Source organism: Diceros bicornis, chromosome 9, assembly GCF_020826845.1.
Source record: "Diceros bicornis minor isolate mBicDic1 chromosome 9, mDicBic1.mat.cur, whole genome shotgun sequence".
In the NCBI taxonomy this organism is placed as follows: domain Eukaryota; kingdom Metazoa; phylum Chordata; class Mammalia; order Perissodactyla; family Rhinocerotidae; genus Diceros; species Diceros bicornis.
Genome location: NC_080748.1, coordinates 2,568,847 through 2,595,799, shown reverse-complemented (window position 1 = coordinate 2,595,799; position 26,953 = coordinate 2,568,847). Strand labels below are relative to the sequence as shown.

Genomic DNA, 26,953 nt, shown 5'->3' with positions numbered 1-26,953 from the left:
TAGAGGAACTCAGGGCTCTAGAGAATTCAGAGGAAATGCCACTGATGATGTGAAAAGAGCTAGGGCTTGAGACCCACGCAGAGCAGGCTCAAATCCGCCTTATGCTGCTTCTCAGCTGTGTGACCTCCAGCAAGTTGCCTAACATCTCTGAACCTCAGGTCTTTCCCGTAAAATATGAAGGTGAAATGAGGTCACCCCTGTATGTAATGGGAAAATTTGAGGGCTTGGTGCAGAGAAGGTGCTTAGTAAATGCTAGCTGTCCACCACCCCCTTTTGGGGGAAAACTTAGAAAAGGAAGAACACCCAGATTCTCCCAAGCACGTGCCCTGTCACCACCTAAAGAGCCCTGGGGATCATGCCTCCTCACTGGCAGCTTAACACCAGGCTGGGTAATGGGTCTCTGAGCACCCTCCAGCCACATTGCTGTGGCTCCCCTCCCAGCACCCTTTTCCCCGCCCATGCTACCCGGCCAGCCAGCTCCAGAACACAGCCCGAGTCTCCTCTCCTAGGATGAGCTGTAAGGATGCCAGAGAGACTTTTGCTACTTCCTGCAGCCCCCTCCCCTCCCAACTGTTCCTCCTCTGCCCCTGCTCAACACCCTCAGCTCCTACCACCCTGGAAACCTGGGAACCTCCCCAATGTGTCTGGGATTTGAGCTGAACGACAGAATGGAAGCCAAAGGGACTCTGTCATACACCCCATTTGTGGACAGGCAAACAGGCTCAGAGAGAAAGAGTGAAACCCCTGGGAGTCAGGGCAGCCCCAGCCTAGAAGGCTGTCCCCCTCCCCCTACAGTGGTCTCTGTCTTTCTCTGCCACATCAGATGCCCCTCCCTGGTCCCTTTCTCCATGTGTGTTCTCTGCTCCATCTCTGTGTGATGACCCAGCACTTTGGCTGTTGGAGGCCCCTGGTGTTGTCCTCCTTGGGGAGCTGTCACAGGGGACTGTGCCCTCTCCCAGCAGTTTGTGCACTGAGGGCAAACCCCCACCCTGGGGTCTCACTGAGTACAATAAGAGCAGGGGGTGGAAGGTGCTGAGTGGGCACAGAGACAACCCTGAGCTGTGTGGCAGACGTCCAAAGATAGTAGCTCAGGAAATCACAAACATGCCACAGAGCCAACTCGCCTCCCTTTTCAGGGCATGTGGCTTTATCCCCTCAAGACCACTTGCTGAACTGCAGGATGAATGGGCTCTGACCATTGAGCCTATGGAGCACTTTGAGAGCAAAATGGGACAGTTCCCCATCTCCACTTTCGGGTTGCTAAAACTACCCCGGCCCGTGCTTGAAGAGCTGCTGAAAATATCTAATGGAGAAATATTCAGGGCTGATGCAGGCTTTTCTGTTTTTTCAATTCTCTGAGAACCTTGGCACATGAAATAATGGCTGTTCTTGGATCTGAACTCTAAAGAGCTAAGGGACTCACACACACACGCTTGTGGAGAGCTCAGAGACTTGTGGATGCCCAGTCAGCACCCTCACTGCCCTCATGTCAGCACCCCCATCCCAGTCTGCTCTCTTGGCCAGTTCTGGGATTTGCACGCGGTATTCTTTTCTCTTTAGGATGGCAGGGTGTGTGTGTGTGTGTGTGTAAATGTAGTCTGTATGTTAAACTGATGGCGCTCTTCTCAGAGACATCTACAGGACACCTACTCCCCAGGGACCAGAGCAAAAACCAGATGCAGTCAGGTCAGGCTCTCTGCTCCCTGCAAAAGCAGCACTGGCAGTCTGGGAGCCTAATTTAAGGATCGGGCCGGGTGGGCAAAGCTCTGGAAAGCTGTGAGCCGGGGGACCCTGCAGAAGCCTTGGGAGATGGCCCACCCCTGCTACGAGCCAGTGTCAGGTTGGCGGCAGGATCCCCAGCCCCACTGACCTCGCAGAGGCTGCCTTTCCCTTATCCTGCAGGTCCCTTCTGGGGATGCATTTGCTTTGGATCTGGGTTGGCTTGGCTAACATCCAAGCCTGCTCAGTTGACCTTTGTCAACGATGGCCATGGAGAGTTTGGACTTTGGCTTATACCCCAACTCTCCGGCTAGAGTCTAGCTCTGGCTGCCCAACCTGGCCCAATGCCTGGCATCTCAGCTGAGCCCTGCACACTTGCCACCCCACAGTCGGGACTTCTTGGCCCATCACAGTCAAACCCTCGTTTGCCACACCCCTTAGGTGCATTGCTCGTTGGCTCCTGCCCTACCCCACTCCCCTCTCTAGAGACAGTGTCTTTAATCCAGAATTCATTTAGTCAGTGCAGTCATTGATGGAGGAATTAGTCCATGGTTTTCTCTCTTTTGTTAGCAGTCAAGGTTTTGCTAAAGATCTTTGTACTTCTTTCTTTTTAAACAGCTGCCACACAACTCAGTTCTCTCTCCTTCATTCTCGATTCCCTCTGACCTGTTCCAAGCCTAAGAGATGCCCATCTCTGTCTCCCTTTGTGCCAATCCTGTCAGCATGTCCTGAGGGAGTCTCCGTGGTGGGCTCCGTGGAGGGCACCATGCTGGGCACGGGTGAGACACAGCCAGAGGTGGATGAGTCAGATCCCTTCCCTGGAGGAGCTTCCAGCCTAAGAAGTGGGTCAGATACCCACAGAGGTAACTTATACTCCAACAAGGTGAGGCCAGACCAGAGGTGCACACCTCCTGCAGTGGGAGGGTCTCACCATGGAAGCCACAAGCGCTACCCAGAGGTTTAGCAGGACAAAAAAGGAGCCCAATTGGGCTGGCCTTGTGGTGTAGTGGTCAAGTGCACACGCTCTGCTGCTGGCGGCCTGGGGTTCTCATCCCGGGCCTGCACCCATGCACCGCTCGTCAGGCTATGCTGTGGTGGCATCCCATATAAAAGTGGAGGAAAATGGGCACAGATGTTAGCCCAGGGCCAGTCTTCCTCAGCATCAAGAGGAGGATTGGCGTGGATATTTGTTGAAGGCTGATCTTGCTCACACACACAAAAAGGAGCCCAGCAGGTGTGTTATAGAATGGAAGGAATTGGAGCAGAGGGGATGGTGTGAACAAAGATGCAGAGTACGACAGGGTGTTGAGTGCAGGGCAGCAGGGGTGGGGATGGCAGGAGGAACATGGGAAACAGGACTCAAGGCACAGAGTGGGCCCTGCAGAGGGGCTGACTGGGGAGGGGTCAAGGCGGCCCTCTTCATGACAAAGTTGGTTTGCAAACCTGATTCCTCGGCTACAGTTTTACCTTAAACCCTGAATTAAGATCTCTGCAGTTTCTTGCAGAGTCAGGCTTCCAGGATTCTGAGTGCTTCCAAGCCAGGAAAATACCACGACCATCTCTAAACTCCTACCCTGCCTTCTAGGGTTGCTTGAGCAGTCCCAACTTACTTCCAATCATAAATGGGAGAAAAATAGCTATTAAAACAATGAAATGGTGCCAAACTGAAGATTCTAGAGGAGGGGAGGATTCTTCTCAGAGGAGGATGCTCCCTTTGTTTTAGATGGTCCTTGGAGCTTTCTGGTTACAAAAGATGAGGTCCAAGAGGCCTGTTAGGTGGGAGAGAAGAGACTGAGCAAAGCTGGATAGTTTTGCTTAATAAATTTTGTGCAGACTTTTGTTTATGTGTCATCTCCCATTACCTCTAGGAAGAGATGGTTATGGGTGGAGGCTCCAGGGCTGGAGAATATAGAGGGAGTAGAGACAGGGCCGATGTCCTCGAAGTGTGACCTGTGAACAGCCCGCTTAGAAGGGCCTAATACCTGGTTTAAAGCTTCGCTGTTGCTGCCCTGAAATTCTTAAGAGCACTGCACTTTCATTTTGCACTGGGCCCAGCAAAGTATTTAGCTGGTCCTGAAAAAAGGTATAGAGAATCGTATATTGTTAAATGATTAACCACCAGCTCTCTCAAATAAAAACTCTGACTGGTAGCACCGGCCGATTTCCATGGTGTAAACATTCCTTCCTTGGCCCATTTTAAGCTACCGAAGGGTGAATAACAAGCTTGCAAGATTCTTGAAAATTTCACAAGTGACTTGCAAGTTGGTATGAGCCAGCTCCAGCACATCACTGGACGGGGGCGAGGGTATTGGCAGATAGAGGGATTATGAACACCCCCACCACCAACAAAATGGCAGTTGGGAGCGTGTGGAGAGAGGCCAGTGTGAGGAGAGGAGGTCAGCAAGAAATCCCTGTAGCAGAAAAGGCTGAGTGACAGGAGGGCAGGTATGTCTTCTATTCACATTTAAGCTGTTTTCTGTTTCAGTACTGGAAAACCCCTTGACTGTATCTAAACCATTCAGAAAGTCTGGTCCATACTTGGCTGGTGTCAGGGGCTTGGGGACTGAAGGAGGAGCCAGTTGGGTGTCATTAGGGCTTTCCTGGATACTCTGGTTCTACTCCTGGTACAAGGCAGGACTGTACAGCCCAGGCCCCTGAAGTCCGGGTGTGGTCATGTGACTCACTTTGTCCAGTGAAACATGAGCAGAGCTGTCAGGCATGATTTGTCATGATCCTTCCCCTGCCATGGGACTGGTGAATTTCCTGATGGTGGAGCCCCATCAGACTGAGTCCCTGTCTCTGAGTGAGAATGTTGTGGAGCAGAACACACAATGGACACACAATGTGAGAGAGAAAGCAATCTTTGTTGTTTATGCCACTGAGATTCGGAGGCTGTTTGTAATTGCAGCAGAATCTAGCTCCACCTGATGGGCACGTAGAGTGACCACACGGGGGCAAGGAGCAGTCAAGACTGAGTGAAGACAGCCACTGTGAGAAGTGATATTAGAAGTCAGGAGAGCAGAATTGGAAACCAGACATAGCTAGGAAAATGGAAGACCCTGAAAATCCTCAGGAATATGTGGGATGGGGTTTGGGGAAGTTTTCTGGCTATCAGGTGGACCATGAGAGCTTGATGCCATCCAGGTGACACAGTGGTCCCTGAACATGCACCTTTTAGATGGCCCATCTCCCATCTCCCCAGCAAGGAAGGAATCAGTTGTGGGGCAGGTACAGGTCAAGGATCTACAGCCAGGAGACCCAAGGTTAAGCCTGGATTCCAGCGCTGGAAGTGACCTTGGAGTGACCTTGGATAAGTCCCTTCCTCTTCCGTGGACATCAGAGTTCTCAGATCCCTCCCAGCTCTGACGTTCTAAGACACTCTGTCTTTGTCATGGGCGTCACTCATCACTTACTTGTCTCCTTGGCACCTCCTGCCTACCTGATGGCCTACTTCCTGGGAAATGTGCTCTGTTTCACCTTCCTGGAGCCCCTCCAGAGCACACAGCTGCCCTCTGCCCTGCAGGATGTGTATGTGTGTGTGTGTGTGTGTGTTAGAGAGAGTGAGAGAGAGAAAGAGAGAGACTATAGCCAGAAAGCTTTACCAAGCTGATCTTTTAAAGTCTTGTTTAAAGAAATCTTTTGCCCTGGAGAGTAATGTACTCAGTTGGAAACATTGTTCCAAATTCCCACCAAAAAGGCCTCTGATGCCACACTGACACACACACACACACACACACACACATACACACATACACTTTCACTCAAAACTGACCAGTTTGGTGCTCTCCAGCACCAGAGAGGGCCTTGCCCTTTGCACCCACCCCTTCTTTGGCCTATCAACCCCCGAAACCTTTCAAGGTCATATGCGACATGAACCCGCACCCTCTTTGGCCATAAAGTGACTCATTTTCTACCTGGGTTCACACCGAAAGCTCTATTATGGTGCCAGTCACACTTTACCACAATCAGACCTTAAGTGTAGAAACTTCCATCTCTTACTGCCTACCACAGAGCCTGATGTCCATTCATTCATCAAGCCCCTACAGAGTACCTACTATGTGCGAGGCAGAAAGGACACAGTGATAAAGGACACTCCTGCCTTCAAAGAGGTCCCACCAGGCTGGATGGGGGACAGACACCCAAGGACCTGGCTCTGACGTGGCATGCTGAGGGTGGGAAAGCCGAGGGAACAGGGGACGTGGAGCACATTCTGTGATGAGAGTCCCCAGGAGGAGGCATTCGAGCTTGGTAGGATTCCACCAGGCAAGAAAGCGTGGGGGTGGCAGGAGCACTCCAAACAGAAGCCCCAGCATGTGCCAAGGCCAAGAGGTGCACAGCTCATGACCAGGGACACTGGTTGGAGCCCAAAGTGATGGGGAAAGAGGAGCCTGGGGCAGAGGATGAGGCAGTGGTCAGCTGATCTTAGGCAGTTAGTGAACGAGTGATTGAGTGAATGAATGACACCCTTGATCATGAAGCCACTAATCTGGTGCTGGTCCCTAGACCTATTCCCTGGTCCCTAACAAGGACTCAACTTGGCTTCAGGGATATGTGTAGGGCTAGGATAGATCTCAGAATGAACCAGATGGTTTAGACATGGGACAAGCCCCCATCCCAGGAGCCATGTGAGAAGAGGCTACGAGTGGCAAGACTGGCAATTAGACACTCAGACCTGGGTTCTAGTCCTGGCTCTGCAACCTCCCAGCTGTGTGAGCTTGGGCAGGTGACTTGAGTTCTCTGAACCTGCTTCATCTTTTGATCCTATGAAGATGGCTATGGGGACTGACTAAGGAAGCTTGTCTGACAGTGCCTGGTGCAGGGTAGAGGAGGTGTGTGGAATCTTAAACTCTTGTTCGAGCTCAAGTTCCAAGCCGATGTGACCATTAGTTCAGAGCTTGGCAGCGGTACCATAAGGTGGAATTGGAAACTTTGGATCTTTGAACATTCCAGGCAGAGCTGGCTTCAAGGGCGTGTGATGGGGTCCTATGCTCAGAAGGCCCCATGCTTGGGGCTTCAAGTTCTGCAGTTGCCACCCTGAAGTTCTTAATCATTTCTCTTTGAATTTGTTTTCACGAGTAACATCTGATGGAACAATGGAGCACTCCCCAGGGGCGTGGAGCCTCAGCCCTTATGTGTTACTGCCTCCTGCTGCCTCCCTGGGATGGTTTCTTAGCTGCTCGCTCCCCAAACGCCAACACCCCAGAACCCATGACATCGTCTACCCTCTGTCTGGGAGGAAATGGGTTCAGTCAGCCAGGAAGACACACCTCCCACTGTGAGTCAACCTCCACCCTCTGCAGGGGCCTCGGGGTAGGTGCAGAAAGGGTGAGTGCAGTGCACACCCGATGGTGTCTCAGGGCAGAGTGAGAAGACAGTGTCTGGCACTAGGTGGGTGACTCAGCACGGGCATCTTGCCCACCCCTCATCTAGGTACCAATTGTATCATGGCACAGAGGTTAGAGGAGGTTGGAGGTTGAAATTGGGGGGTCGCCTGTCTGCCATGGGTGGGTTGGTGGGCTGTGAGAAGGGGAGGTCGACTTCCCCGACTCCACCCAGGGCCTTGCATTTTTCCCTTGCATCAGGCCCTACAAATCATGCATCCGACCCTCGTTAGAATCTATGTTTCCATTTTCCCATCCTCAGCTCAGAGTCCACGGTCCTCGTGTGATGTGGCCAAATGGCTCTGAACATCTGGTGAGCATGGTGAGATGAGGGGGGAGAGGCAATCACATCATTCGGTGCTGGGGTAGACAGCTGGTGAGGGGCGTCTAAGGGACAGAGAGCCAGCGCCTCCCAAGCTTTAATGTAAATGGCAATCGACTGGGATGTTGTGAAAGTGCAGATTCTGATTCCGGAGGTCTGGGCAGGGCCTGAGATTCTGCATTTCCAACATGCTCTTGCTTCATGGACCACAGTTTGAGTAGTGAATTTCTACAAGGCTTAACCTAGGAGCAGTGTGGCCTCCAGACTCATGCGCGGTAAGCCCCTGTAGGAGCTCTTACAACAGGCAGAAGGAACGAATGCTTGGAACTGAGCCAGGATCCCACACTATGACGACCTACCTGAGACTCTGTGTCCCTGGACTCCAGCTGATAATGTGGGAATGCTTAGTCAATGTGGTCATCAGAAAAGTAACTAAAAACTCGCCCATAAATAACCTCACTCAATCCTCACAACCTGGCCAGGCAAGTATAAAAAGGCTGTTGTATAGATGAAGGAATGTAGGCACAGAGGATGGGGGGATGTACTCCAGGTTGCAACTGTCAAGTGGCAGAGGTAGGATCTGAACTCAGATCTAACTAAAGCTCTTCCCACTCTGCCAGCATCACTAAATTTAAGTTTCGAGGCTGGCATAGCTGTGACTGGAAGCTGCTCCCCCTGCCCGTCATGTGCCCCCTGGTCCTGCAGGAGCCTGGAGTGTGAGGTGTTGGGCCTGTGCCCTGTGTCCCCTGGCCAGCCTCCTCTGCACCCCTAGCCAGCAGTCACCTCTGCCTTCAGCCGCTCGATATTGATCTCCCCATCCTCGATCTGCTGCCGTAGCTGCTTGGCCACTGTCTTCTCGCCTCCACGATCTGCAGCAGGTGCAGGTACTCCTGCATCAGCGCTTCATGCTCCCTGGCCAGGGTCTGGTAGCTGTGGACAATCAGACGTGGTAAGACACTGTCTTCTTGTCCCCCAGAGATCCAAGCAAAAATGGGGCTCCCCCACTGACTGCAATTAGAAGCTCCTGACTCCCAGACATGGTGCACAGGGCCTTGACCTGGCTGCTGTGCTGTTATTGACTGCTCTGGCCCCTTCTCCAACTCCTGTCTCACACTCTGAACTCTGGTCCTCTAACTGAGCCTGTTCTCTCCCCTCCCCCTCCAATCCACCCCCAGGCCTTTGTACAGGCTCACTCTCTTGTTAAGGGTAATGCATTTGGTAACTTTAAGTTAAAGTCAACTCTCAAATGGAAGAACAAAGCCCAGATGACAGCACATCTGTTTACAACACGGTTCACTGAGTATTTTAAGCCCACTGTTGAGACCTACTACTCAGAGAAAGAGATGCCTTTCAAAATATGACTGCTCACTGGCAAGTGCTGTGATTCCCATGGAGAGACTGATGCTGGTGTGTGCCCCCCTCCACACACACACAGAAGTTAGGAAAAGTCTTATGACTCACATAATAGAGGTCTCCGAGGAGAGCAGGGCCAGAATCTCAAGCAGCTCTGAAATGGCTTGAGGGAGCAAGGAAAGGAGTCTGGCCTGGGTTTTTATTGTGGTTTGGTGTTTTAAACAAAAAATCTTCAATGAAATTTGTCAAAGATGGTAACGCATATTTTATTCAGAACCACTGTGATACGCAGAGACCCCTGTGATGTGATTCACAGCGGGGGAGAAATGAGGTTGGGCTCGACTCTAAATGCAGCATGGGCAAGTGGGTTTTCACAGCCAGGCAGCATGGTGGGGGTCAGGGGATGGAAAATTACTAAGAGAAACTCAAGTGTTGGGGTTTCTGGCTAACCTGACCTAATAGGATTCTTACCAGAGTGATCAGACACCACCTGAGGGATGGTGGAGGAGGAGGAGGAGCCTGAGCAGATCTCAAGTGTGATCAGACATTCGTGTGTGGGTTCTGGTTAAACTGACTTTGCAAGGTTGTTGCTAAAACTGGATTTTACAAGGAAGTGCACAGACAGGCATACAAGAAGGTTCAGGGGCCTGACTAAAGTTTGGTCAAAGCGAAAAATCTTTGCCAGGGCTGAGACCAGGGCAAGACTTCTGCACACAGACAGGGATTGTGTGGTTGGATCCAAAGCCAATGTCAGAGAACAGAGCCTCCGGACTTGTTCCTCAGCTTGTCCAGGTGTGGACACGAGAGGAAGAGGGAGAGGAGAGGAGTAAGCTGTCAGCATACATCAAAAAGTGCAGAGTCTGACCGCTCATTGCAAGGACAAACATGCGTACAAAAATATGCATTCACAATGGCTTGTTTTTATAGAAAGAAACACCAACAGGAAGCTCAAGAATGATCAGAACTGTGCACTGGGGGTGGCTGGAGGGGACCCAGAAGTGTTGGCAGTGACTCTTCTGAGGTTAGACTTTTCTATCTTACAGATTTATCTAATATAAATAGAGAAATTTACACATACCATGTTTTCCCATTTCATAGCTTTTCTTTAATTTAAACTTCGGTACATAGGAAACCATTCTAAGATTTAATTCCTTTAGCACACTAACGGTTACAAAAGAGTAACCATACGAAATGACATTTTCATATCTCTCGCTAAGTAAAAGGACAAGCTGCATCCTAGTTTGTCCTCCACTGCGTCTCACACTGGCACGATTTTCAGGAGTCAGTGGCACATTATAATGCAAGAGGGGTTTGGGATTATCTCCTTAAACATAGTGGGATTAGTTTGATTAATTTTCTTCACATCAATTAAAATAGAAATTCCATTGTTTTAGCTTTTTAAATCTCAATGTTCTCTAGGGACAAGCACATGCAAACACTGATGTAAAAATGAAAATGCACCTGAAAACTTCAACACATTCATTTCACATCTTGAGATTCTCTTGCCTAAAAACAAAAACTCTATTTAGTTCTACAATTTTCTTGCCTTACTGACATTATATCTCTCCATCAATTCACACTTTTAATCCCAAGAAACTCAAAATGTTATTTCTCATACAGGAAATAAAATTACAAAGAGCTAAGGGAAACCAGAAATATAGGGCTGCACTGCTCAATCGATACAGGAATCCAAAGCAAAGAAACACAAATATTGGGATCAACACAGATAAGCTGCCTGCTTCCCACAGGACAGAAGGAAAGCCACATGCAGAAAGTTAAACACATTCTAAACACTCCTGGTAGAGACAGAAGCCCTGGAGTGGGTCAGTCCCTGGTGCAGAAGGGTGGCGATACCTGAACAGCCACAGGAATGGACTCTGGGAGCTCATACACCCTCCCCTGCCTGGGAAGGAAAAGAAGGGCTCCCTCTCTCAGCTTCCACTCTCACAAGTGAGGAGACTCTCGACAGGATGCAGTTTAATGTTGTAACTCAAATGAACCCTAAATTCATAAACTCTAATCCAGACACAGAACTCCTGACATTCACAGACTTTCTCAATGTGAACAAATTACACTCTGCGGGGCCCCTACACTGTGGGTGCAAAACTCCACCCTACGTGTAGACACAGGCTCAAGGGAAGCAAAGGGACAACCTCAGGAAGGGCAGCAACTCCCTCCCCCTGTGCAGGTGCCTTCCCAGCTTTCCAGGGCTCTGTAGCTTCTCTCAGCAGAAAGCCTCCTTCTGCAGTGAGTATGAGCAGGGAGGACACCCAGGAAGAACGTGTGGGCCTCAAGTACTTCTCTGTGCAGGCTCAAGGGGGGCTTATCTTAGAGACCCTGACCCCAGGCCTCTGCTCCCAGTCACGTTGCTTTGGACCACAGTGACCTTGTAAATGGCAAACCCAGTGTTTGAAGAATCCAGCAAATTCACACAAACCTACACTTTAATGGAAAGGAGAGAAGAAAGTTGTAAAGCATTTTTCTAGTTCAACAAGAAAAGCCACATGTATTTATTACTTTCAGAAAATAATGTTAATTAACTATTTCCGTGGAAAGACATTGTTTTATAAACAATTAATCATATTACAACTTGCTGTGCAATTGTAAGCCCTGGAATTCCATTTGAAAATACTGCAACACAAGGAAAAGAACAGAACTAACAATATGACTACACACGCTCAGGGGAGGCAGAAAGGGAAACAAGAATTTTTAACACATACAATGTAATACTAGAATCTTTTTTTTTCTGAAATTTACCTATTTCTTGCGTCTTTGGAAATATTTTATACTGCTTTTCAAGCCCACTGATTACATAAACTTTAACTTTTGAAAACCTGAGGCTCCACTAAGTGAGTAAATCTTTTCAAGGTGACAAACCCAGGGAGGGGCAGTGCAAACAGGCCAGAACACCCAAGAAAGTTGGCACAGAGGAACCTCCACTCCAAGGCCTTCCCATAGGATGTCTGTGCCAGGAGAGAGCCTGGGAGGGGCACAGGGAGTTCATACGACAGATTCCAGGTGGCCATTCTCTGCTCTCCTCTCGTTGAAAAGAGCCACAGACAAACTATAAATCTCACAGTCAACTCAGCCAAAACCAAACTCCCACAGCTCCCCATCAAGCAGGACCTCCCCAAGTCTCCCCAGCTAAGTTTCTTGACTCAGGCCATAAACTCAGCACCGACTTCAAGTCCTCCCTCCCCAGCCCCACCCCTCACCACTTCCCATCTGTACACAGTCCTACTGTCTCGATCTCCAAACACACCCAGAATTCAACCTCCTCTCCCCACCCTGACCTACATCTCCAAGGCCTCTTGCCTGGCTTATTGCAACAGCACCCTAACTGGTCTCCTTGCCTCTGCCCCGGCCCCTCTGTGGTATGTTCTCAACAGAGCAGCCAGATCAAGTCTGCTAAACCTATGTCCAGCCATGTTACTCCTGCTCTCAAAACCTTCCAAAGGGTCACCATCTCATTCAGAATAAATCAATGCCCGAGTCCTCGTTATGAACAACAAGGGCTGACGATTGGGCCAAAATCATAACTCTGCTTTTAGCTCCTGCTGCCGTCACCGGCTGTGCCCTGGCCACACTGGCCTCCTTGCTGCTCCCAGAGCAGGCCACTTGCTCTTCCTCCTGCACTGCTTTTGGAGCTTGTTCAAAATCTACCTCTGCGGTGAGACCTTTCCTGGCTCTCCTGGCTACAACTCCACCCCCCCTCCAGCCTGGCACACATCACTCTCCCACATGAGTCACACCATTGGTGTCACATCTAGAACGTCACCCAGGGCATGCTTTTTGTGTTTTGCTCACTTCTCTGGCACCAGGGTCTAGGACAATGCATGAACCAAACCTTGCGCTCAATAAGAAATGTAGTTTAATGAATGGATAACTATAAAAACTACCAGGAACTGCCTAACCCTTGGGCAAGGGAGGCGGAATCTGTAAGAACACCAGGGGCCAGGAGAGGCTGATCCATTAATCAGCCCTAAAAGGACGCACAGCATCATGTTAGAAAGAAAACTCCCCACCCCATCCTACAAATACCGTACATGTCCTTATCAGCATCAACAGAGGCCTTCAAACACAAACACCTTTTCTACTTTGAAATAGCCTTCCGTGTCTCATTACCACTCATCGCATGTCTTTTCCTGACTTTACCATGATGACTTTCATATCTAAGGTAATATGACTGATATTAAGCTGTGTTTTCTACCTTAACCAAGTCTTTCCTGGGAATGGTCGTAGGTATGTAAGCGGTAATAACCTGAGAACAGATGGAGAAGTAAATAATTCTATTCCTTCCCCCACCATGTGCCCCCAGCAAACAGTGCATCACTGTCTGATTCTTTATCTTTTATAAACAAACGTCACCAGAAATACATCTGCTGAACATGCTCCTTTGGAAGTCAGCCACCTCACGTTTAAGTGGCCAGATGCCACAAACCATTGAAATATTGCCTACTAGTCTACTGTACCGTTCCCAAACTGAGATTTCAGTAAACTTACGTTGCAGCTGCCAGGAAAGGAAAAAGGAATTAAAAACAATGCCATCCTACTGCCTGGTCAGCCTGCTTCGAGGTTCAGCCCGAGGCAGGCGGCACTCTGTGCTCAGGCCCTCTGGGCCATTCCAGCAGGTGAGTCAGCACCGGGCACTGTGTGGCCTTGGTCTGTGCCACCATCTCTGCTCTGAGTGCCTCGGGCCACTACGGCCTCCCCATGGCCACCAGCACCCACCTTATGGCCTCCACCACCCTCTCAGTCCCACCCCATGACCACCGTGCTCTCCATTGATTTGGGCTGAGGCCTACAATGTCGGTAAACAGGGTATTCTGGAAACGCTCTTCCTTAGGTAACTATCTTCTGGCATTTGCTGTGACTTTTCTGCTCTTTTGATGGCAGTGAGCCTGCCTTGATCTCTGTGATCAGGAATGTGGCTGAGCAAAAGCCGCTTGTACCTCCGGGATGGACGCACCTCCCAGATGCTCTTACTAGACGGGTCCTGGCAGTGCAGGGAAAGGTGGCTCTGCACTGGAGGTGAGTCCTGGAGAGGCATCTGACAGTGGACTCTGCATTTGACAGCATCCTGGGTGGTGGAGGGCGTGGCCCACTCCTCACCCGGGGGCTTACCCTGGGGACTCTGGGAAGGGGCTCCTCTCTTCACTTCTTCCTTGGGCTCCGACAGCATGGTGAGGAGTTTGCCTGTCCCCTGGCTTTGCTCCCTTCATGAGGGCTTCTGGAATTCAGCCAGTTCAGTGAGTCCTTTCCTGCGGACTCCGCACTGGAGGTCCCAAAACAGTGCACTGAACACATTTTACTTTGAAAATCTCCTGGCAGATCCTTTTGTTTTGCATTGCAGATTCTTGTTGTATTTTGAAAGAGCTGAATGCCACTTGTCTGTAGAATTATTTCTACAGGTTTACAGTGGTTTGTTCTAAGTCGGGAGTTGTTACAATCTATCCAAAGAACTAGTAATGTGAGCTTGTTTCAGAGGTCAGCCACCCTGCTTTCTTGACAGTTCCTTCAGAGCCTGTGTCCCATAAGTTTTGTTACTGTGTTTGATAATGAGGCAAAGCACTGCAGTGAAGGTTGCTCTTGGCATGTGTCATTGTTTAACGTGGTCTGGGGGCAAAGGAGGTGGGGGTCCTTTGGTAACTAGTCACAAAGCCTTGAGAAAGGTTAGAAGGTCAGGTTGCTTGGAACTCCCTGAGGACCTAGTATCCACCTGGCCTGGTCCACAGCGGACTCAGGGGGGCTAAATGACCTCAGGTGGAGCAGAAAGCCCTTGAGAGAGACCCCCCAAACCCCCATGTGCAGAGTTTGGTCTAAATAGAGAATTTACCTTAATGAGGAGAAGAGATGATGAAGTGTCTTGGTCAGTACCTTGCAGGGGCTTGTTGCTTTGTACAGGGAACAGCTTTCCTCCTGGTAGGGGGAGGACAGGAGGAACATGCAACCACAACCCTTGGGGCTGACCTTCTCCTGGCTGCAGTCCTGCATACCTCAGCTACTTGAGCAGAGCTGGGGCCAGACGCCCCGCTGAGTGCCTGGGAGGCTCTGCTGTCCGACACCTGGCCTGGCTTTGAAATAGGGGGACCAACCCTCGCCGTTTTAGCACTGCGTCCCATGGACAGCAGGAGGGTTGGGTAACCATGAGCTTCTAGGAACTATTTCTGAGGCTTCCTGAAGCCTTTCCTGTTGTCTTGATGCCATCCTGTGCTATCTGCCCGAGTGTCTGTGTCCCTACAGGGCACTTACCACAGCCTGGGAGGAGGTATTCACCTTTCTTCCTCCTCTGCATTAGATGGTCAGTTTCTTAAGGTAGACAGTGGGTCTTTCATCTTTCTATTCCAGTAATAACTTGCAAGCAGAAGGTGCTTCTTAAATCTTTACTAAAGGTTTAAATGGGTAAATTGGCTACAGGTGTCGGTGTTCCCAAAAACACTTGTTTTGTTTCTATACTTGATTATTTTAGGGGTAGACATTTAATCCTTTCTTTCTAGTTACTTTTACATTTATCCTTGCAGGCTCCACATAAAGGGCTCAATGTCTGGTTCAGTGGTTAAAAGCTGTTCACAGGGATGACTGGACCCCACTAAGCATTCTTTCGTCTGTAGTGAACGTTTCACCAAAAAAAGCTCTTGGAAAGGCTGGATGGTCAGTATTACATGCTCAAGCCATGGCCGTGCCCTCCATCTTCCACCTGATTGAGAAGGGGGGGCTGAAGTCCGTGGCTGCCCCAGGAGAAAGGACACCAGGGAGGCCACCAGGGACCTAAGGAACATGCGAGTGAAGCAGATGGGAAAGGAGCTGCAGGTTCATCATTGTCCTTGAGGGAAAACCTGAGGGCCTAGCAGGGCTCCCGCAAGTTGAAGCGAGCCACTGTGCAGGGTGAACCTGCACCCAGGGCTGCCCAGGAAGCCGCCAGTCAGGGGCAGGTGCAGAGTCTCTGGAAGGAACTGCAGGAGACAGTGTGGCCTCCACAACATCAGGCAGCCAGGGAGATGCAAACATGTCTGCTATGGATGCTGACAATGAGACCCCCCTCTTCCCTGCCAGGGTCTCTTAGGTAAGAGTGGCATTTCCGTGGGTGACTTTATCCCTCAGGATCTGGGGTGTGCAGATTTATTGGCTGGCAACTTTCTCACACTTTCTTCTCAGAGCACACTCGAGAAAGGCCATCTGTCACCCACGAGGCTGTTGACCGAAAGAGGTTGAAGAGAGATGTGGAGCCCAGCTGCAGAGGGACCAGCCTTGTGCCTGACTAGGGCTTGGCCCAGAACCCCCAAGTTCATCATTCACAATGATGCCTCAGAAAGCCTCCCAGAGCCCCTCCACCCTCCAACAGATGTCACCTTAAAGCCAGACACAGAAGCTGTGCAGAGCAAGCACAGCAACACCGGCCCCACGTCTCTCAGAAAGGTCATCCTGTCAGCACTGGGGGCCCAAGAACTCCTCAACTCGCTGCACTCCTACTGCTTCTGCTCCCGGGGGAACAGGAGCACGTGTGCCACCTGTGGGAGCAGGTGGAGAAGAATGGCGAGCTGAAGAGGGGCAGCTGCCGACAGCCAGGTGCACACGCTGCAGGAGGAGCTGGACGAGCTGAAGGGAGGGGGCTCCCTGCCTTAGCAGCCTGCTGCCCCTCGCCGAGGTCAGTGCCTGTGCTCGGGGCTCCCCCACTGTCTGCTCATCATGAGGGGTTTCCTGCTATGCAGCAGACTGCCCCTGAGCACTTCTGTGTGCAGCATGCCTGCTGCTGTCTTGGGAGAAGGCTCTGCTGGTAGCTGCCCCTTGCAGACAGGGAGCCCAGGCTGCAGAGCTCACCCTGCCAGTTCTAGGGTGCTCGAGAGGCAGCGGTAGTTGTCAAGGTTTAGCCGCTGGGAAAGCAGGCATTGCAGGTCTGCTGGGAAAGCCAGACCTACACAATGAACGGTGCCTGGATCCTTGTTTTTCCACTTGAACAGGAGAAAATCAGCTTCTGTTGCATCCCTCACACAAATGTAAATTCCAATGAGTTAGGATCTAAATGTGAAATAAAATCGACATAGTAACTATTAGAAAAGTTATAGGAGACTCTTAAAGTCATGGGGAGGTTCTTTCCATTCGTGTTTTAATGAATATCCATGAACTGAAGTCATTTTGAACATTTTAATAATTTCTTTAAAATTTTAAACATCTTTTTGAGTAGAATACATTCTCTTTTGTAAAAATTAAAACACTAGAGAAATACATAAGCTAAGAAGTGGTAAAAACTCCTATTTCTCACCTACCTCCCAACTTTTATTCCTTGTTGGTAGTAAAATTTGGTGTGTAATCTCCTCAACTCTTCCCTGTGCTTTACATGCATATTTCGCCACCTGTGCGAATAGGTTGGATATATTTTTGGTGTGTTTATTGGCTATGTTTCTGATTTTCCCGCTCTCTTACAGTTTAGTTGTTGTAAACATTGGTTTCTCGATATTCCTTATGTATTGAGGGTACCATCTTTTGCCTGTTATACATCCATGGAAAACATTTCCCTACTACATAGTTCATTTAATCTGGATCAGTGCTGGTCTTCCCAGATGTCAGTAACACTTCAGGAGGGAAACGGCTCTATGTGACTGGCTGTTCAGGATCTCCGGGACCCCCAGGGCAACAACCATTAGGACAACACAAAACAAGAAACAAAACCCATCCTGCGTGTTTCCAGATGCATTCTGGTGGAAGGACAGCTCCAGTTGAGGACCGCTGATGTCTTGATCAGAGTTATCCACTATGTTCTCCTATCACGTTAAAGCAGTTTCGGTAGTTTCTTGTACCTGATGGTACAGTTTGGTGCCTTTGTCTGTTCCTTTTGGTCAGACTGTGCAAGGTTTCTCACTGGTACAAGTCTTTCCAGAGAGCCAGCCCTTAACTCCATTGCTTAGGTCTGCATTGTTTTTCCCACCTCGTGAATCCTCACTTCATTCTGCTGTTGTTGGTTTTATTGTGGTGTTATTCTGGCTCCTGGAGGGAAGTGCTCAGCTTCTTCGTGTAGAGTTGATATTCCCTGATACCTGCAGTGGAAGCTGTGTCTTTTCTGTCCCTTAGTCTCCACGCCATGGATTTGCCTCATGCTGCTCTCAGTGCTGCTCATTTCTAAAGAGTTTGTCCTGTCTGTCTGGATCCCCTCTGTAACCTGAGAGATTTAGAAGAGTGTGGACAGATTTTCAAGTGGATAGGTTGGGGGAGAGGAGCCAATATTTTGTGATTATTTTTTATTTTTATTGCTTTAAGGTCCCGTAATATGGTTACTTATAGATTTCTGCTTTTTGGACTCTTTAGAGATTTCACTGTGGCTTAGCACACAGTCCATTGTGGTGACTGTTTCATTGTGGTTTGAGAAGAATGTTTCCTCTCCACTAGTTTCTTATGTTGTTGTCCCTCAGGCTGAGGCTGGATCTAGCTTTTTTGTGTTTGTCAACAGATCTGTTCCTAACTTATTGTATCACTTAAGGGGAAGAGGAAAGTGACTGAATTGACTTAGTAAAAGGAAATAGGAGGCTATCAGATAATGGACTATCTCATACACAAGATTTTTTACCCAAACCTCAAGGTAAACACTAAACAAATAATCAAAGCAAAACCACATATGATAAACAAAGAGAAAACTAGAAGAATCATAAGACAGAACAACCAAACTGAATTGGCAGTCCAAAACAAATGGGACAAGAAACAAAGGAAATGCAAAAGAACCAGAAAATAAGTGACAAAACAGCAACATTAAGCCCTCATATATCAATAATTACCCTAAATGTAAATGGATTGAACTCTCCAATCAAAAGATACAGAGTGGCAGGATGGATTAAAAAGAAAGACCCAACAATATGCTGCCTTCAGGAAACACATCTTAGCACTAAAGACAAGCACAGGCTCAGAGTCAAAGGAGGGAAGACAATACTCCAAGCTAATGGCAAACAAAAGAAAGCAGGTGTTGCCATACTCATATCAGACAAAGTAGACTTCAAGATAAAACAGGTTAAGAAAGACAAAGAAGGGAAATATATAATGATAAAAGGGACACTACATCAAGAAGACATATCACTTATAAATATATATGCACCCAACATAGAAGCACCAATGTACATAAAGCAACTATTAACAAACCTAAAAGGAGAAATCAACAACAACACAATAATAGTAGGGGATCTTAACACCCCACTTACAGCAATGGGTAGATCATCCAGACAAAAAGTTAATAAAGAAATATTAGACTTAAATGAAAAACTGGACGAGATGGACCTAGTAGACATATACAGAGCACTCCATCCAAAAACAGCTGACTACACATTCTTCTCAAGTGCGCATGGAACATTCTCTAGGATAGACCATATGTTGGGAAACAAAGCAAGCCTCAATAAATTTAAGAAGATTGAAATCATAACAAGCATCTTTTCAGACCATAAGGCTATGAAAATGGAAATGAACAATGAAAAAAAAACTGGGAAAGTGACAAAAATGTGGAGATTAAACAACATGCTACTGAACAACCAATGGATCATTGATGAAATTAAAGGAGAAATCAAAAACTATCTGGAAACAAACGAAAATGATAACATGCCATATCAAACCATATGGGATGCAGCAAAAGCGGTCCTGAGAGGGAAACTCATAGCGATACAAGCTGCTATTTTTTTTAAGTAAACACTCTTTTCCTTTATCCCTGTCTTCTCCTCTGGTACTTTAATAATGCTTATCTATTTCTTTTCATGGTATCCCATAATTCACACTGCCTATCCCCATTCCTATGCAGTACCGTTTTTCTTTTTGTTTCTTTGACTGGATGATTTCAAACGACACATCTTCTAGTTCACTAATTATTTCTTGTACATGGTTGAATCTGATTTAGAACCTCTCTATTAAATTCTTCAGTTCAGTCGTTGTGTTCTTCAATTCTAGGATTTCTGTTTGTTTTTCCTTAATGATTTCTGTTTCTATAATGAACTTCTCACTTGTTCATGCACTGTTTCCTTATTTCATTTAGTAGTTTATCTATGTTTCCTTAGAGTTTTATGAATTTCTCAAAGAGGGTTGTTCTGAAGCCTTTGTGTCATAGTTCCTATATCTCCATTGCTTGGTCGGTCATTGGAGTTTTATTCTTTTTCTTTGGTGGTGTCATGAGTCTTTGATTATTCATGATCCTTGTGGCCTTCCATTGGTGTCTGCAAATTTGAGGAAGTAGGCAACTCTTCCAGTCTTTACAGAATGGCTTTAGCAAACCAAAGCCTTCACAGTCATCCCATCTAGGGGTCCTGGGTAGGCCATCTGGTGGTGTCCAGGGGCAAGCTTGCTGCTGGAGTCCTTGGACAGCCTGGTACTGGGGTGAGTGGAAAGCTTGGGTCTATGGTATTGTGTCTGGCCCTGGGCACAGCTGGGACCCTGAGATCATGAGTAGCCCCACTGGAGCCTGTTTTGGCAGGTCCTCTTTGAGAGCCTGCAGCCACAGGAGTCATCCAGGGCCATGAGAGTTCGCCAGTGCTGGGATGAGCTGAGAGCCTTGGTTCATGGGAGACTGCCAGGAGCCTGGCGCCACGAGAGACAGTTTGTGCTGTGGTAGGCCAGAAGTCTGGATTCCTGGGAGCCTGCTGGGATCCTGGGGCCACAGGAGCTGCCTGAGGCTGCAGAAGCCAGCAGGCACTGGATCAAGATGGAAGCCTGGATTCATGGGAACCTGCCGGTGCCTGGTGCCATGGGAGCTGCCTGGGGCCGCCTGAGTCAGCAAGCACCTGGGTAAACTGGGGACCTGGTTTTGTGGGAGCCTGCAAGGAGCCTCGTTCCATAAGAGCTGTCTACAGCTGCTGGAACTGGCAGGTGGTGTGGTGATCCATGGGCCTGAGTTCCCAGCAGCCCCCTGGGAGCCTGGTGTAATGGAATCTACCTGGGTTGCTGGAGCCAGCAAGTGCTGGAGTGACCTGGGGTCTTGGGTTTGCCCTGTTACAGAAGCTGCCTGTGGCTGTGAATGCTGCCTGTGGCTGCCTGGCATACGCAGGACCTTGGGTGAGCCAGGGTCTGGATTCACCAGAGCCCACCAGGAGCCTGGTGCCAAGGACACCACTTGTGGTCACAAGAGCCACCTTGGGCTGTTTAAGATGGCAGCCCCTAGGCTGAGATGGGGGCCTGGGTTCCCAGGAGCCTGGTGGGAACCTGGTGTCAAGGATGCTGCTTGAGGCCACCAGAGCTGGCATGCTCCAGGGTGAGCCAGGGGCCTGGATTTGCAGAAGCCTGCAGGGAGCCAGCTAGGTCCACAGGAGTCAGCCTGGCACTGGGGCAGGCTGGCTAAGGTCAGGCAGAGTGGAGAAGTCCCTTCTCATTGGGAGGTGTTTGATTACTGATTCAATCTGCTTATTTGTTACTGGTCTGTTCAAGATTTCTATTTCTTCATGATTCAGTTTTTGTAGGTTGTTTCTAGGAATTTATCTATTTTTTCTAGGTTACCCCAATTTATGAGTGTACACTAGTTCAGAATAGTCTCTTCTGATCTTTTTCTTTCTGAAGCATCCGTTGTAATGCCTCCTTTTTCATTTGTGATTTAGTTTGAGTCATCTTTCTTTGTTTTCCTAGATATTTTATCTAAGGGTTTCTCAATTTTATTTTTTCCAAAACTCTGCTTTTACTTTTATTGATCTTCCATACTGTCTTTCAATTTTTTTCCACTTGCCTCTTGGTGACTTCCGTCCTTCTGCTAACTTTGGGTTTCATTTTTTCTTTTTTTAATGCTGTGTGCTGTAAGTCAGGTTCTTTCTTTGACATCTTTCTTCTCTTATAATGTACAAATTTATCACTATAAACTGTCCTCTTACTACTACTTTCTCTGCATCCTAGAAGTTTTGGTGTGTTTATTGTTTCTTTCTTTCTTTCTTTCTTTTTTTTTTTTTTTGCTGAGGAAGATTGGCCCTGTGCTCACATCTGCCAATCCTCTTTTATTTTATTTTATTTTTTTTTTGCTGAGGAAGACTGGCCCTGGGCTAACATCCGTGCCCATCTTCCTCCACTTTATATGGGACGCCGCCACAGCATAGCTTGCCAAGCGGTGCGTCGGTGCACACCCGGGATCTGAGCCGGCGAACCACGGGCCGCCACAGTGGAGCACACACACTTAACCACTTGCGCCACCGGACCGGCCCCTATTGTTTCTTTTTGTAGGTTTTGAGCTATTTTCTAATTTCCCTTTTGATTTCTTCTTTAATCTACCTTTTTTTTGTGTGAGGAAGATCAGCCCTCAGCTAACATCCATGCCAATCCTCCTCTTTTTGCTGAGGAAGACCGGCCCAGAGCTATCATCCTTGCCCATCTTCCTCCACTTTATGTGAGATGCCACTACAACATGGCCTGACAAGCATGCATCGGTGCGTGACCAGGATCCTAACCCGGGCCACCAGCAGCAAAGCACACGCACTTAACCGCTACAGCACCTGTCAGCCCCCGATCTACTTTTAAGTTGAAGAGATTTTGTTGAACTTCCACGTATTATGAATGTTCCAGTTTTCCTTCTGTTTTTGACTTCTGGTTTCATGCCATTGTGTTTAGAAAAGTTACCTGGTATTATTTCAGTCTTCTTAATCTTGTTAAGACTTGTTTTGTGACCTAACACGTGATCTGTTCTGGAAAATAGTCTGTGTGCCCATGAGAAGAGTGTGCATTGTGTTGCTGTCCAGTAAAATGTTCTGTGTGTGTCTGATAGCTCCATTTAGTATTTAATGTTTTCATGTCTGCTATTTCCTGTTTTCTGTCTGGATATTCTATCCATTGTTAAAAGTGGGTCTTTGATGTCTCCTACTATTTGCAACGTATATAAGTGAGAAGGCTCTTATTTTGAGAATATATAAAGATCTCTTAGAACTCAATTATAAAAGACAAGTCAATGAAATGGGGTAACCACCAACTGGAATAGACATGTCTCTATGAAATACATAGATGGCCAATAAGCACAAGATAGTTGTTCAGTATCATTAATTATTAGGAAAATGCAAATTCAAAGCACAATGTGATACTATTTCATGCTCAAAATGAAGGCTATATTCAACATAATGGAAAATAACACATGTTGGTAAAGATGTGGAGAAAGGGAAACCCACATACATTACTGGTGGGAAAGTAAAATGATGCAGCCACTGCAGAAAACAGCTTGGCATTTTCTAAAATCTTAAACCTAGAATTACCATTGACCTGGAGAGGCCCATGGTAGATATGTCCAAAAGAGCAAACTTGCCCATAGACATTCAAAGTAACAGTGTTCACAATGGTCCAAAAGTGGAACAAACCCAAATTACTATCCAGTTATGACTGTATAAACCAAATGTGGCCTATTCATAATATAGGATATTATAAGCCATAAAAAAGAATTAAGTACTGCTACATGCTCAGCCATGGGTGAACCTTGAAACGTGTGCTCACTGAAGCCATCCACAAAGGCAATAGATAACAGGATGCCATTTGAATGAAATGTCCAGAATAGGGAAATCCATAGGGGGAGAAAACAGATGAGTTGTTTCCATGAGCTTGGGTTAGCAGAAAATAGAGTGTGAATGAGTATGGGTTTGTTTGGGGGTGTTGAAAATGTTCTGGAATTAGATAGTGGTGATAGCCACACGACATAATCATTGTGTTAAAAGCCACACAAATGTATACTTTGAAATGCTTAAAACGGTGTATTCTACGTTAAGCAGATTTTCCACATAAAAATTTTGAATTTTTTAAGTTAATCAGGGTATTGGTTAATTTTAAGTTGGTTAGTATATTTAATAAGTGTAATTAATGGAGTTATTAGGAGTATGGCAGGTTGTAGCCAAGAGAGTAAACATCCGACGAGGGCTATAGTAACAAATCCTATGATTATACAAGCAACAATCTAAAATCCAGTCCATTTCCATTGTCCCCAACTTGGAGAGACCAGCCATGAAAATAGGTCAGTGATCTCGGGGGCCTTTGGTATCTATTCAAAGATTTGGGTAATATTATGCAATATTTTAACCTCTTGGGCCATTTGGTGGAGGTAGGTTTGAACTTCTCTGTTGATGTGCACTCAGCAAGTGGTTCTAGGAAAGGCACCAACCCCTCCTTCCTTGGCCGGTATAGACAGTCTAGGGCCAGGCCATTTTCTAAAACCATTTAGGCGAGAGACTCATGAGACTGTTGTTCAAGGGCTAGGATATGTTCTTATGGAGTTGTTGTCCATGTTGTGTTAAGGTTGTTGATACCTCTTAGTTGCCTCAGTTTCCTTATTTTGTGTGGGTAGGGCCACCACTCCTGTGCCCAGTCCAGTCAGTCAATCCTAGTAGAACTGAACACCCAGTGCTATAGGACTGACATTGTTTCTATGGGTTGGTGGTAGCTAGTCAGGGCAGGAAACTCAAGGGACCTGCGACCTGAGGGAAGCAGGCTGAGAGAGAGACAATAATGCATTGCACAATATAGCCTGGAGAAAGCTGTTCACGGGATTGGGGAAGAGAGAAGCTCACTGGATGAGAGCCTTGTGATATCAGCCCACAGTAAAACCCAAAAGTGGATACTCCTGGTGTGAAATATTCCTTAGGTGTCTTGAGGTAAAACCAGTAATTTGCACCCATTCACTGGCTACCTGTGCTATATGATTTCAGAGGTTATGGTTAAAGCGTTTGTGGGCCAGGAGCTGTCTGGGCCTGGGCACAAAATCACCAAGGTGGCCTCAAAGGCTGCCCCAAAATGACCCCTAAAGGAGCAGTTGGGGCAGAAAGTGGGGGGATAATTTTGAAGGAAGCCTGGGTCAAAGATGTTGTTGTTCGATGGAGTTGGCTACTAGTGAGTGTCTCCGCAGGGTAAGCCCTTCATCTGGGGTACAGTATGTGATTGGAGGCCAAGTGACAGACCCTGTGACTCCTGATTCCCAGTGCACGGGCAGCCCTCTCAGCCCACTGGACATAAATGGTGATGGTGTTTGTGAAGCCTCTTGATGGCTGTATGGAAGATATAGGGGACGTGTGGTGGGAGATGCCATGATAGTGTCGGGAGGAACTCTGTGTGAGATTACGGTGTTGAAGGGGAAGGATTGGAGGCAGGTGCAGTGGGTGTGTGACCAACAATGGTCAGTGAAAGGACAGCTGGGGTGTAACTGGGGAAATCAAGGACCAACAGAAGTCATGTGTTTAAAACAAGACACCAGGGCCTGCCCAGTGGCTTAGCGGTTAAGTGCATGTGCTCCGCTACTGGGGGCCCGGGTTCAGACCCTGGGTGCGCACCGACTGGCACACCCAGTCCTTGCAAATTTCCCACATGCATTTTACATGCATTTTCTCTTCTGTTGATGGTTGATGAGTTCTAAGGAAATGGTGAAGGCACAGTGAGGAGGAATTGTGGGTTTCTGCACGACTGCCTCTAGGAGTGCCACCCCCTCAACCTGAACAACCACCCGGCACTACTAGAAATGAAAGACATCCCATCACCATGGATTGGAAGACTCCTTATTGTGACGATGTCAACATTATCCAAAGAGATCAACAAATCCAGTGCAGTCCTTACCAAAATCCCAAGGACGTTTTGTGCTGAAATAGAAAAAAACCCATCCCAAAATTCTTATGGAATCTCAAGTAAGCCCAGATACCAAAAATAATCTTGAAAGAAGGTACTAAGTTGGAGGACTGATTCTTCCTGATTGAAAACTTACTACAAATCTACAGTATCAAAACTGCATTGTCATAGCATAAAGACAGACATATTGACCAATGGAAACAGAATTGAGAGCCCAGAAATTAACCCTCACCCATGTGATCAAATGATGTTTGACAAGGGTGCCAAGATTATTCAAAGAGGAAAAGCCCTTTCAACATGTTGTGCTGGAAAATGTGGATATCTACATGCAAAAGAATCAACTTGGACCCTTACCTAACACCATATACAAAGCTTAATTCCCAATAGATCAAAGACCTAAATGTAAGAGCTAAAACTATAATACTCTTAGAAGAAAACATAAGACAAAACTTTACAAGATAGGATTTGGTAATGATTTCGAGGATATGACCCCCAAGGAGCAGCCAATAAAATAAGAAAATACACATGCTGGACTTCATGGATATTAAAAAGTTTTGTATCTCAAAAGACATTATCAACAGTAAAAGCACAACTCACAGGATGGGCGACCATATTTGCAAACCATGTGTCTGACAAGGGCTTAATATCCAGAATAGATAGAGAACTCCTAAACTCAACAACAAAAATCAAACAACCCAAATCAAATTTGAACAAAGCACATGAGTAGACATTTGCTCAAAGAAGATCTGCAAATAACCAATAAGCATATGAAAAGATGCTCATCATCAGTAATCATTAGGGAAATGCAAATCAGAAACACAGTGAGAGACCACCTCACATTCATCGATCAAAAAAAAAAAAAAAGTTGGCATCCAAAAAAAAAAAAAAAGAAGAAGAAGAAAAAGAATAGAACCAGTGTTGGTCAAGATGTGGAGAAGTTGGAACCCTTGTGCACTGTCTTGGGAAGATAAAATATATAGTTACTGTAGAAATCAGTATAGCAATTCCTAAAAAAAATTAAAAATATAATTATATAGGACCCAGCAATTTCAATTCTGGGTATATACGCCCCCAAAGAGTTGAAAGCATATTCTTCAAAACATATTTCAACAGCCATATTCATAGCATCAGTATTCATAATAGGTAAAACATAGAAGCCACCCAAGTATCATAACCGAGGAAGGGCTCGCTGCCCAATGCACCCCTTAAGCCAACCATGAGATACCGCTCTTGTAGAAGGGAAAAAGCTTTATTACGAGGTTGGCCAGCAGGGAGACAGGAGCCAAAGGTTAAATCCTTCTCCCCAATGGGCCGTTGAAAGGGCTTTTTAAGGGCAAAGTAGTGGGTGCGGGAGGTTGGGGGCAGTCCTACGCATTTTGCGCAAGTAGATTTTCATGTTCTGTCATACATCCCACGTTCAAAAGGCAGTGTCCTTAACATGATTGGCAGCTGAGTTCTTGGTCCCCTACGTCATCCTCCAGTCACTTGACTCAAACAGCAGTGATGGTTTAAGTCTTGCCAGCCGTCTTGTGGTCTCACTGGTTCAAACCAGTTGAAACTTGCCCAAGGAGGAAAAACGGAGTTTCTGAAAAAGAACTCATGGCCCAAAACTAGATCCTTAGTAAATATGTGGAACGTGGCTTAAGAAAGTAGTCTCCAG

General features: G+C 47.4%; 1 protein-coding gene and 1 long non-coding RNA gene across 7 annotated transcripts in view; both read left to right on the top strand.

Annotated features, from left to right (window-relative positions):
• Positions 1–26,953, top strand: part of LOC131410026 (ral guanine nucleotide dissociation stimulator-like) — a 192,741-nt gene that overhangs the window by 146,565 nt on the left and 19,223 nt on the right. The gene's annotated exons all lie outside the window — the stretch shown is intronic.
• LOC131410035 (uncharacterized) overlaps positions 6,951–26,953 on the top strand; it is a 136,472-nt gene continuing 116,469 nt past the window's right edge. The window contains exon 1 of the long non-coding RNA XR_009221142.1: positions 6,951–6,994. This is a non-coding gene — a long non-coding RNA (uncharacterized LOC131410035). The remainder of the gene's footprint in view (positions 6,995–26,953) is intronic.